This window comes from Furipterus horrens, unplaced genomic scaffold (genome assembly GCF_987537825.1).
Source record: "Furipterus horrens unplaced genomic scaffold, mFurHor1.1.pri manual_scaffold_13, whole genome shotgun sequence".
NCBI lineage: Eukaryota > Metazoa > Chordata > Mammalia > Chiroptera > Furipteridae > Furipterus > Furipterus horrens.
The window spans coordinates 5804714-5815282 of record NW_028327183.1 but is presented as its reverse complement, the minus strand read 5'-3'; positions in this window follow the sequence as shown (position 1 = coordinate 5815282).

Genomic DNA, 10569 nt, shown 5'->3' with positions numbered 1-10569 from the left:
ACCTCAGTTAGGTGCCCTCGGAGATGCCAAGATGGGCAGCGTTTCCGTCCACGCCCGCACCCGTCAGCGGTGTCTGTGTGTCTGCATCCGCAGTGGCCTCCAGATAGGCTCTTGGTTCGTTTGTGCGGCTGGGATGGAGCCAGATGAATAAAGCTTGCACATTAGTAGGCATCTCGTGCATTTCTAGGTTGCGATGCCGCCAGATACCCAGGCCTGACCCCTCGGCTGCCTGCATTCACGTCATTACCAGCGGCCTCCGGAGCGTGAGAAGGACTCTGTGGCCTCACTGGTACAGTGACTTCAAAAGGAGTTTCGTCACTTTCTTATTTACCTGCCATCACCTCCCTTCCACCCTGGGGTGGGAGGGACTTTCCTTACTACAATGAAACGGACTTTTTCAAAATAAATCTATGTTTCACCCAGAAGGAGCTCGCGGTGAGGCATCCCATGGGCACAGCCTCAAGTCTGGGGGCCTAGCGTGCCTGACCACAGACAGGCATGGCGCTCTCTGCTGCCAGGGTCTGGGGGCCAGGGAGACCCTGCTTCAGCCCCCGGGAGCTGCAGCGGCCACAGGATTATGGCTTGGGGGGTGGAGAGCAGGGACCCTGGGATCAGACAGACCTGAGTTCAAGCCCCACACCCCCCCCTCTGGGCGTCTCTGAGCCTCAGTCCTCTGGGTTATCCTGCGGAGGAGTGAGGATTCGGAGAGAACCCATGCAAAGCCCTTAGCCCAATTCCTGACACGCAGTGATTTCTCACACCTTGACAGATACAGGTGCAGGCCCCCACCATGCAGCCGGCCCTTTCTCACCGGCTGGGCCCTCAGGTTTTGCCCAGGGCGGCCATGTGCCCAGCACTCCACCAGTTATGGCAGACAGGTCAATAGCGAGCTGCTCTCCCAGCATGCCCTGCAGCTAGGGACATCGTGGGACTTAGACTTGACCAATGACCAGAGGGTGCTGCCTGCTTTCAGGAGAGCTCTTCCCACAGAAGCCTTCCCTGCCTCCCCTTAACCTGCTCTTTTGGTGGCCATTTTCCAAAGTCAAGGAGCGCAAGCCCAGCACGCTAAGAATAACAGAAGAAAATACGAAAGAACTAGGTCCTCCCTGATTGGTTGGGTCCCTCACCCGAAATGGAATGGCCCTTCTCCAGACCTCTCGTTAGGGAATAGGAGGACATGTTTGCATTGCTGCAGCCTGTCGGTTGACTCTGATATTTTATCCTGCTATCTGCAGCCTAAAGCATTCCAGACTGACCTGTATTTCCCTTCCTGCCCCGGGGGTGCTGGGAAAAACCAGAGCTAAAGGAACTCACAGGAGGAGGAAATCTACATTTTTAACATAATTACTTTAATGACTCCAGTTCCAGAGGTTCTAAGATGCAAGCCCCAAAACCGGAAGTGATCCCCAGCCTGGGCTGTGCCGACAGCCACGGTCAGGGATGGAGCAGAGGTGGGCAAGCTCTGGGGGGCTATGGGGAGCTGGCCACCTCCTCCAGATGCCTCTGGCCTAGGGGCCTTGGGCAGGCCCCTCCCTCTATTAGCTGCGGAGGTGGAGAGAGAGAGAGAGAGAGAGAGAAAGAGAGAGAGAGAGAGAGAGAATACCGTATCTATTTTACAAAATTGCTGACAAGCCCCTTCTCCAGAGAAGGTCCTCTCTAATAAAACACAAAGCGGCACCCGCCTTACCCCCAGGGTTCATAGGCCCTCCTCCACCTGGCACCTGCGACTTTCTGAGCATCATCTGTTGCCACTCCCGCATGCCACTCCATAGCCCAGCCACGCTCAGATGCAACAGCGGGCCTTCACCAACGTGGTCCCACTGCCTGGGGCTCCTATTCCCCTGTCCCTGACCTGGCTGGTCCCTGCTCCATCTCAGCCTTGGCTTACAAGTCACTTCCTCTTGCAAGTTTTCCTTGGCCCCACTCACACACACATGCACACATAAATACAGGGGTGGAACAAAGCAGGTCAATAATAATGTTCATAAATAATATAATAACTAATAAGTAAGTAATAATACAAGAATAAACTCTGTGTTTTTGCTCAACGGGGCAGCCCCTCCCATGGGGCACTCCTGCCTGGGCCTGACCCGCCGCTGAGCCACTTATATAAACTGCGTGACCCTGGCAGAGTCACTGACCCTCTCTGAGCCTCGGTCTCCTCACCTACAAATGAGATTCCTCACAATAACGACCTTATAGAGTTGTCATGAGAATTAAACAATAAAAACGAGGTTCTGGTGCAGGGTAAGTGCTCGCTATTACTATTGTTATCAAACTGGTGTTGGGCCAGAGCAGGCCAGTCCCCCAGGGGCTCGGTCACCCAGGCTTTCCCCATCCCCCAGGTCCTGTCGCCCTCACTGCTGCCCGCTCCACCTACCCCCCGCCCCCAGCCAGCATGCCACCTACCCAAGGCCTGCCCTCTGCCGGCCCCCAGCCTTTCTGCCCGTCCACCGGCGGTCACAGACACACTCGCTGATTGATACAGTCCCTCTCTGGTCATTTACGATCTGGCTGCTGAAGGCGCAGCTCCCGCCAGCTTGAAAAGCAATTAATCTGCAAACAAGCCGGGCAACAGCAGGCCTGGGCGCTGCAGTCTCGGGCTGCAGCCACTCCGGAGAGCCGAGGAGGCTGCGCTCGGCTATTTATTGTACATTTTAATTAAGTGCTTGTTAACGACAGTTATTTTAACGGTCATAAAATTACTGTTGTAATGCATTTTGTTGGAGGGAGAACGGAGGGGCCTCAGGACTTTATGAAAGCAACCACAGATTGCCTTCACTTTAAATCAAAGAATAAATTCTGAAGAGGAGGGACGGTGCTGTGGTCCAGGCCGAGACGCTAATGGTTATTTAATGCGCTCATCAGTGTTTGTAAGTCCTGAGCATACGGCGCAGACACAGCAGCCTCCAAACCCTCTTTAACACTTATTTGAGATGACAGGAAAAATGAAACCGTTTGTGCTTTCAATGGAAAAGCAATCATTGGTACATTATATTCGCCTTGCCCTATCATGCTAATGCATGGTAAAAATGTCACCAAATGTATTTAAGGGCCTGATGGACTGTTACCGTTGGCTCACTGGTACCGGACTGATTAATAAAAATCTTCAATTTGTATGTAAATGCAGCGAGGCCTCATATCATCCGCATACCTGCACCCAGAAAAATAATAAACTGAAGTTTAATGCAGCAATTATCGGCATTTATGGAACTCTTAAAGCGGTGGCGGCCCTTGGAGAGGGACGCGGAGGGAGATGCCGGGGTGGGCGAGGGTGTTCCTTGCAGGACACGTGGGCTTCTCCCAAGGCCAGTGTTGGCTGGGCTGGTCATGTCACGCTGTGGCACCGGCATTCGGAGGGGTAGCCAAGGGGAGGGACTCTGCAGGTGTTCCCAGAGGTGGCTCCTCTCTAGCTAATGTCCCATCTTGGGACATGTGCCTGTGACTTTCTCTATTCTGATCTGCAGGAACTCCGTGGAGTGTCAGGCCACCCGCTGGACCAAGCCACATGTGGTGATGAGAAGGAGACACATTGCACTGGTCCCAGTGGCCATGGTGACAAGAACAGCCATGGGCCACTTTGCTGTGTGTCCGGCTCGGAGCTCAGTACTTTACATAGGATCTTCACCCTCGTAATATCTGTGCCAGAGATCGGCCCACTGTTCCCCAGATACACTTCCTTTTCTTCCTGGACACACAGATAAACTACATTTCCCAGACTCCCTCGCAGTTGGACATAGCCTCATGCCTTGGTTCAGGTTGGCTGAGAAGTAGACGCAAGAAGGGATTATATACACGAGGGTTTTACTGGGGGAGGGAGAAGAAGAAGGCAGGGAGAGCTGCAGGCCCTACAAGGGGCTGACTCCTGTGGGAATAAAGTGGGGAGAAAGGGGGGCTGAGGAGCAAAAGTCTCAGACTGGATCACACTTCCAAGAAAGTTTCTTCCAGGCCGACAGGAAGTCTTCAAGCTAGAGTTGCCCATGGGAGGAGTCCCTGGTCTTGCCAGAAGGGTCCAGGGCAGAGAGCTCTGCTGTGCTTAGTCATGGCTGGGAGTAGCCCTGGCTGAGCGTGGCTTCCCTCCAGGTGACTGTGAAGGTACATACAGAGGGACGGAAGCTGGGGCTGCCAGGCACTTGCACCCCACACGCGGGGAGCTCTGACAGGTGCCTTTCCGTGGCCGCTGAACCATACGGCTGAGGTCTGGCCAGTGGATTGTAGGCGGCACTGACGTGGGCCGCTTCTAGGCCTGGCCTCTGAACCCTCCCACGGGCGAGTCTCTGTGCTCATTTCTCCCCATCCAGTTGATACACACACGTGTGGGAACCTTGGGTCATGTGCTGAAGAACCAAAGATGAAAGGAGCTTGACCCACCCCTTGAAGAAGAGCCACCCACCCATCAGAAACACCCACTTGGGTCACCACCTGAGTGAGAAACCAGGCTCCACGGTTAAGCCATTGAGAAGGAGACCTGCTATCACAGCAGTCGGGTTAGCCGGTAGGCTGATATCACAACCGCATAAGGCAAGTATCCCGGCATCCGTTTCTCAGGTGAGAACAGCACATGACTTAGCCCCAGTGAGGCGCTCTGGACAGGACAGAGCTGGGGTTCAAAACCAGGTCTGGCTCACTCTACCCACTGTTCCCCCCAGTGCCCCAATTAGCCAGAAACACACAGGCCAGGAACACAAAAATATTCCTAGCACCCCCATGCCTTCCAGATACTCAAATGCTCTGTTCCCTGCTCTTCAGGGTCCCCCTGAAAACAGGAGAGAGAACGACCTTCCAATGCAGCTTCAGGAGGGTAGGAGTCTGGGCACTTGATAGCAAGGGAAGGGTGGCAGGAATATAGTCAGGGGGGCTGAGCCTGTCTCTCCACTTGTTCTTCTCTCCGGCTTAGGACCGCCCTAAGATCATGCCCACCTCCCAGCCAGTGACAGAAAACCTACAAGCGTAAATCAGCGTGATTATTTTGGAGCACAATTGGACAATATCTATTAGTATTTTAAATGCAGTTTCTTTCTGCGTCTGCAACTCCCCTTCTAAGAGCTTACCCCATTAGAATGCCGGCACCAGGGTACAAAGAATGTTTGTGAGCAGACTCAATGCACACTGTTTATAGGAGTGAAATACTAGATGTAGCCCAGTAGCTCATCAACGGGGTCTTAGTTACGTAAAGTATTGTACAGTCTCTCACCGATCGATGGGGCAGCCACACAGAAGAACGGGATCCATCGATCGAGTCTGCTCTGGAAAACTACATGTAAAGTTACAGGACATTATTATTATACTATGATTCCATTTTTTATAACAAAGATTGGTATCTTCGTTAAAGCACAGAAGAGAGAATAGAAAAATGTTCACCACTCTGTTAAGAATCGTCACAGCTGAAGGGGCAGGAAGCAGATACCGTTTCCTATACTACGCATTTTGAGGACGTCAGAACTGTTTGCCATCAGCAAGAACTACCTCTCTAATCAGAACAGCACTTTAAAGTTACTTTTTAAAGTATCCCGGTGATGCCACGACCGCAGGTAGCACAGGGAAGGAGTGCGGGCCGCGACAGAGAGGGGAGAAAGCCCAGAGAGGGCGGGCTGCTACTGTGCGCAGCCGGGGCTCCACCTCGCCTGGCCCTTCTGAGAGCGTGCAGTGCACACCGGAGCGCTGCCTCCCCAAGGAGCCGGCGAACTGGGCATTTGTCCCCCTGCCCCCCACAGCTGGCACGGGCTGCTGCCCTCCTGCAGATGTTAACACACTCTAGCCCGTTCCCACCCACAGACTGGGCACACTCCTTCAGCCAGAAAGAGCCCGCAGGCAGGAGAGGCAAGTGCTCAAGGTAGCCACTGTCCACCCACCAGTCCACACAGGCCGCAGGTGACCTCTAGGGTAGGCGCTGGGGACGTGGGTGGGTATCAACGGTCTCTGCTACAGCATACTACACCTGCATGCCACTGTGCCCCATGCTAGGTACCCAGAAAACACATGGCGAACCTAACTTACATATATATGTATTAAACTGATAATACCATAATATATAATATGGAGAGATTTTTCCTAGCTCTCTCCCCCATAAGAGAGTTGTTCTTAACTCTTTCTCTCAATGCTCAGTAATATCCAGGACCCCAAAACACAGACAATACTATAACTGAAGAAGCCAGTGACCACGTTTGGGTAGCAATTATTACTGTTACCAGGTGCCTTACATACCTGAGCTACTCTAATCCCCAGAGCCTGTCTGCGAGGTGCAAGCTGCCAACAGTGGGTGTGGCCTTGGCTGTGATCAGGCCTATTGGTCATAGGCAAGAGACAGGCTGGGCTTGTGTTTGGGGTATGAGCAGAGCACCCCAAATTACAGGACGGATTTAAGGCGCTCGGTAGATGCTACTTCAGAAATCACTGTGGCAGGCATTCCAGTGGGGGCCTTTGCTGAGTTCTCTCATGCTTTCAGGACAGTCTGCATGCTGGACCGCGTGCCTGGGTGTTCTTCAGAGCGTTGGAGAGCTTTGGCCCCTCTCACTCTCCCGCTGCTGTGGAGGTTGGTTCCATCCGGCCTTCCACCCGTTTCCAGCAGGTACAAGCAGACGGCCCCTCGCAAGGTCAAGACGCGGCCACATCCCTCTTGCTTCCTGCCCTGGGGCTTCTCCAAGACTGCGGGGCTCCTCGGGCCTGCGGGACTCTCTAGTGTTCACTGGGCATGGATACCCCCGATATTCCAGGGGCCACCCTTGACCAACGAGGGTGGAAACTGATAGGATAAAGCTTCCCCTTTCACCCGCAGGGAGATGGCATGGAGACGCTTGTCACAACACAGCCCCGTGTCGGCTCCGCTGCCCTCCCTGCTTCACCTGGCCCTCCTGCCTGCACCCCTGCCCCAACCTGGGCTCCTGCTCCATGGGGTTCTCCCAAAGCAACTCCCTGGCCATCAGCTATTGTCTTAGAATCTGCTTGTGGGTGGGGTCTGGGCGAGGTTTTAATCAGAAATAATCAGAGTTCCCAAAGGGCTAGAAGTTTGAGCTGGGTCTTTAAGTAGAAAATAGAAGTAGCTTGGCAGAGAGAAATGGGACAGGGAACCCCAGAAAGACAGGGAGAAAGATTAAGCCGAGAGAGGGAGAGAAGGAAAGAGAGACTCAATCTGCTGGTTAGCCCATGGCGTACCTCCCATTCGAAGTTCCAATTGCCTTCCCTTTCTCACGATTCCAATCAAGCCTATTCCAGAGGAAGCAATTGCTCCAGGGCCTTGGTCCCCCCACCTCCGGACCCAGGAGAAGAGCTCAAAACTTTAGCTCAAGGAATCCCAGCCGACGTTAGCAAATCAACTGGAAAAAGGGGAGAAAGGTCTGCCTACCAGTGATTGCAGCCTGTCCCATCTGACCCAAAGGTTCTGCAGCATCAGGACCATAATGAGAACGTGGCCAGGACATTGCTGAGTGCTTTGTGACGATGGGGGCAGAGTTGGGTCTCTGTAACCACACACACATGCACGCACACCAATGGGGCAGCGACAGAGGCAAGATTTCTCCTTTCACATAATGACACGCAGACAATAATAAAATACGACTTTTCCCTTCAGGTTTCAAACTTCATCCGCCGTCAAGACCTTGTGGCTGCCTGAGCCACTGGCTCCGTGCGGCCCACTCACACCGCTGCTGGCCCTTCCTCTCAAGGATGCAGTGAGTACAGGTCTCGGCCATGCACACCCCCCCACCCCCCCGCAGGATGTCAGTGGCCCACTGCTGCTGGTCACCACCAATGTCACCAGACCACCAGTTCAGGACATAAGGGAGAGGTGGAGTTCTTCACTGGACCAACCACAGTCCCCAGATGAGCGACAAAGGGACTCACAGGACACTGAGTCTTGTCACCTCTTTCCTGGGGCAGAAGAAGGGCAACTTTTTTTTTTTTTTTTTTCATTTTCATGAAAAAAATATTTCAGGCTAGTGGAAGTGAAGCAAACACCCACTCGTTTTTACTCCGTGGCAGGCACTGTGAGACCCTCCAAGTGAACAAACTCATTAGATCCTAACCGCTCTTTGAAGGAACCATATCACAGCCCTGCTTTGCTCACAAGCAAATGCAATTTCCAAATAGTTTCGCAGCACGTACCGAATCCTGCGGTGAACAGGAAAAGGGTCCAGGATGTGACCCCAGAGCCTTTGGTTAGCCCCGTTCTCCTCTGGCTGTCACACCGCACGGGCCTCCGCGTGAACCCCTCTGTGAAGAAGGAGGAAGAACTCGGGCAGGGAGGTCACGCGTGCTGCAACCCTTCTGGCATGTCCTTGGCCAGAGCAGAAATTCCAGGGGCACCCGGCAGAGGGGCAACGAAGGGTGACATGTGGCAAGGAGGGAGAGGAAACGCCATGTGAGCTGGGGATGGCAAACAGACATGGGGGGCCTTTGGGGAGCGAGCACCCTCACACAGCTGCAGAACGCGGGGGAGGGAAGGAAGGAAGGGAGAGACAGAGGTTTTATGTGTCACTCGAGATGACGAGTGGGATCCACACGAAAGCGTTACAGAGTCTCGAGTAAAGATTAGGGACATTTTACAGTTACCCCTGTTTCCTATTTCAGACTCTGTTTCTTTTCTGTGAACACTGGTGGGCATCTGCCCCCTGAGAGGGAAAACGCTTATGCATAAAGACACGTGCAGCCCCCTACTCACTGCAGCATCATTCACGGGGGCCAACGCGTAGAAACAACCAGTATCCTTCGATGGGTGACTGATAGAAGACGTGGTACATACATGCGATGGAATACTACTCAGCCTTAAAAAACAATGAAATGGTGCCATCTGTGACAAGGCACGTGGATCTTGAGAGGGTTATGTTGAGTGAAATCGGTCAGATGGAAAATGACAAGAACTATATGATTTCACTCATCTGTGGGACTCCATTTTTTTAAAATACAATACTACCGAGGTTAGGCTGGGCCACATATGGCCCCAGCTTACGTTGAGGCTAAGCCAGAAGAATAATATCTTTGGACCTTTCCTGGGGGCTAGGCACTGGGTTCATTTCAATAACCGATGTAGAGATGTCTTCCCCTTGCGGCTCTCTCCTTGGAGACCCTCAGAAGGAATGGCCACATCAGGAAGTGAGCTGGTTAGGGGCACTTGAGGTTCTGGGGGAATTACAGCCCATCTCTTTCTCTTTACCAGCCAGGTGAGGCAATATCCAGGAGTTGAAGCACTCCCCCCCCCTGTGGTGTGGGGATCTGTCCTGGGGGCCCCCCATTCTGCCCTCCTCCAGTCTTCATGGCTAGATCCTTTCCCTCTCCTTCCTATCCCCCCTTCCATCCCCACCCTCCACACCCACCCTACGGGGACATGTGGCATCAGCCCCTTCTCCCTCGTTCGGGGTGCTGAGTGTGAGTCTCCCACCCCAGCCCAGGCTCCACGGCCCACTTCAGACCTCTGGGCTCCCAGGGTGCCCCCAATGCAGACTGATGCTTCTCACGGACCCTCAGACCCAGTGCCCCACACTGACAGCTGGCTGCTTCCAAATGCCAGTCTCTCTTACCTCCTCTTTGTTCCTGCCCAGTGTTCCCCAGTCTTCCAGAAACTGCCCCCTTCATTTCCTAATAGCAATTACGGCTTTTCTCTGAGTTCAAAGACCGGCATATTCATTGGACAAAAATTAGAAAGTACAGAAACGCACGAAGAAAATTAATGATACTCAAATTCCTCTGCCCAGGATCAGTGGCATTAGCTGCCCTGCTAGCGGGAAAGCCCTACAGGAATTCCCCATTTTACAGATGAGGAAATGGAGGGATGGAGAGGCTAAGTGACATCTCAGATGTCACTGAGATGGTGAGGGACAGAGCGAGGATTCAGGTCTGCCTGAATCCAGAGCCCATGCTCTGAACCTCTCCACAGCCCTCTCCTCTTCCTGTCCCTCTGGGGCCGCGGCCACCGGACGCCACGCTCCTTCTCCGGCACAGACAGGGCAGCTGTGGGCAATCTGGGAGGGCGGTTCCTCGGGACAGCGATTAGGCACTTGCCTTCTGCTCGTGGGAACGAACACCCCCTCCGGCTGACCAGTCATCAAAGAGGCATGAGATACCGTCCTCCGGCATCCCCAGCCACAGGGCACCTGCTCCCCAGGCCTCGTGCCAACCGTGAGGGAGGCCACTGCGTGACGCGGCTGTGTCCCCGGGGCAGGCAGAAAGCAGGCCTGAGGGGAAGCAGCGGAAACGCGCAGACAGGCCACCACGAGGCTTTGCTTTCCCTTCTGCAGGAATGTGGGAAGCTGTCCGGGCCACCCCCGCAGCGGCGCTCTGGCTCTTTCAGGTCGTAAGGGAATGACTTTGGAACACCTTCTTCTACAGACGCAATCTGGTGGCTGGTCCCTGCTGCTCTGAGTACCGCCAGACGCCCCAACGTGCTTTTCATGGCTGTCCTGGGAACAGCACTCCCTGGGGCACCCAGTGTGACCCCAACCCCAATTTCCATCAATGAACTCGGCGACAGGACCTCGGGGAGACCCGTGTCCACACACAAATGACCCGTCGCTCCATCTGTAGTATGCTGCTGCTGTGATGACTTGTTTAAAACCTGGTTTCCCCGACTCAGATGTG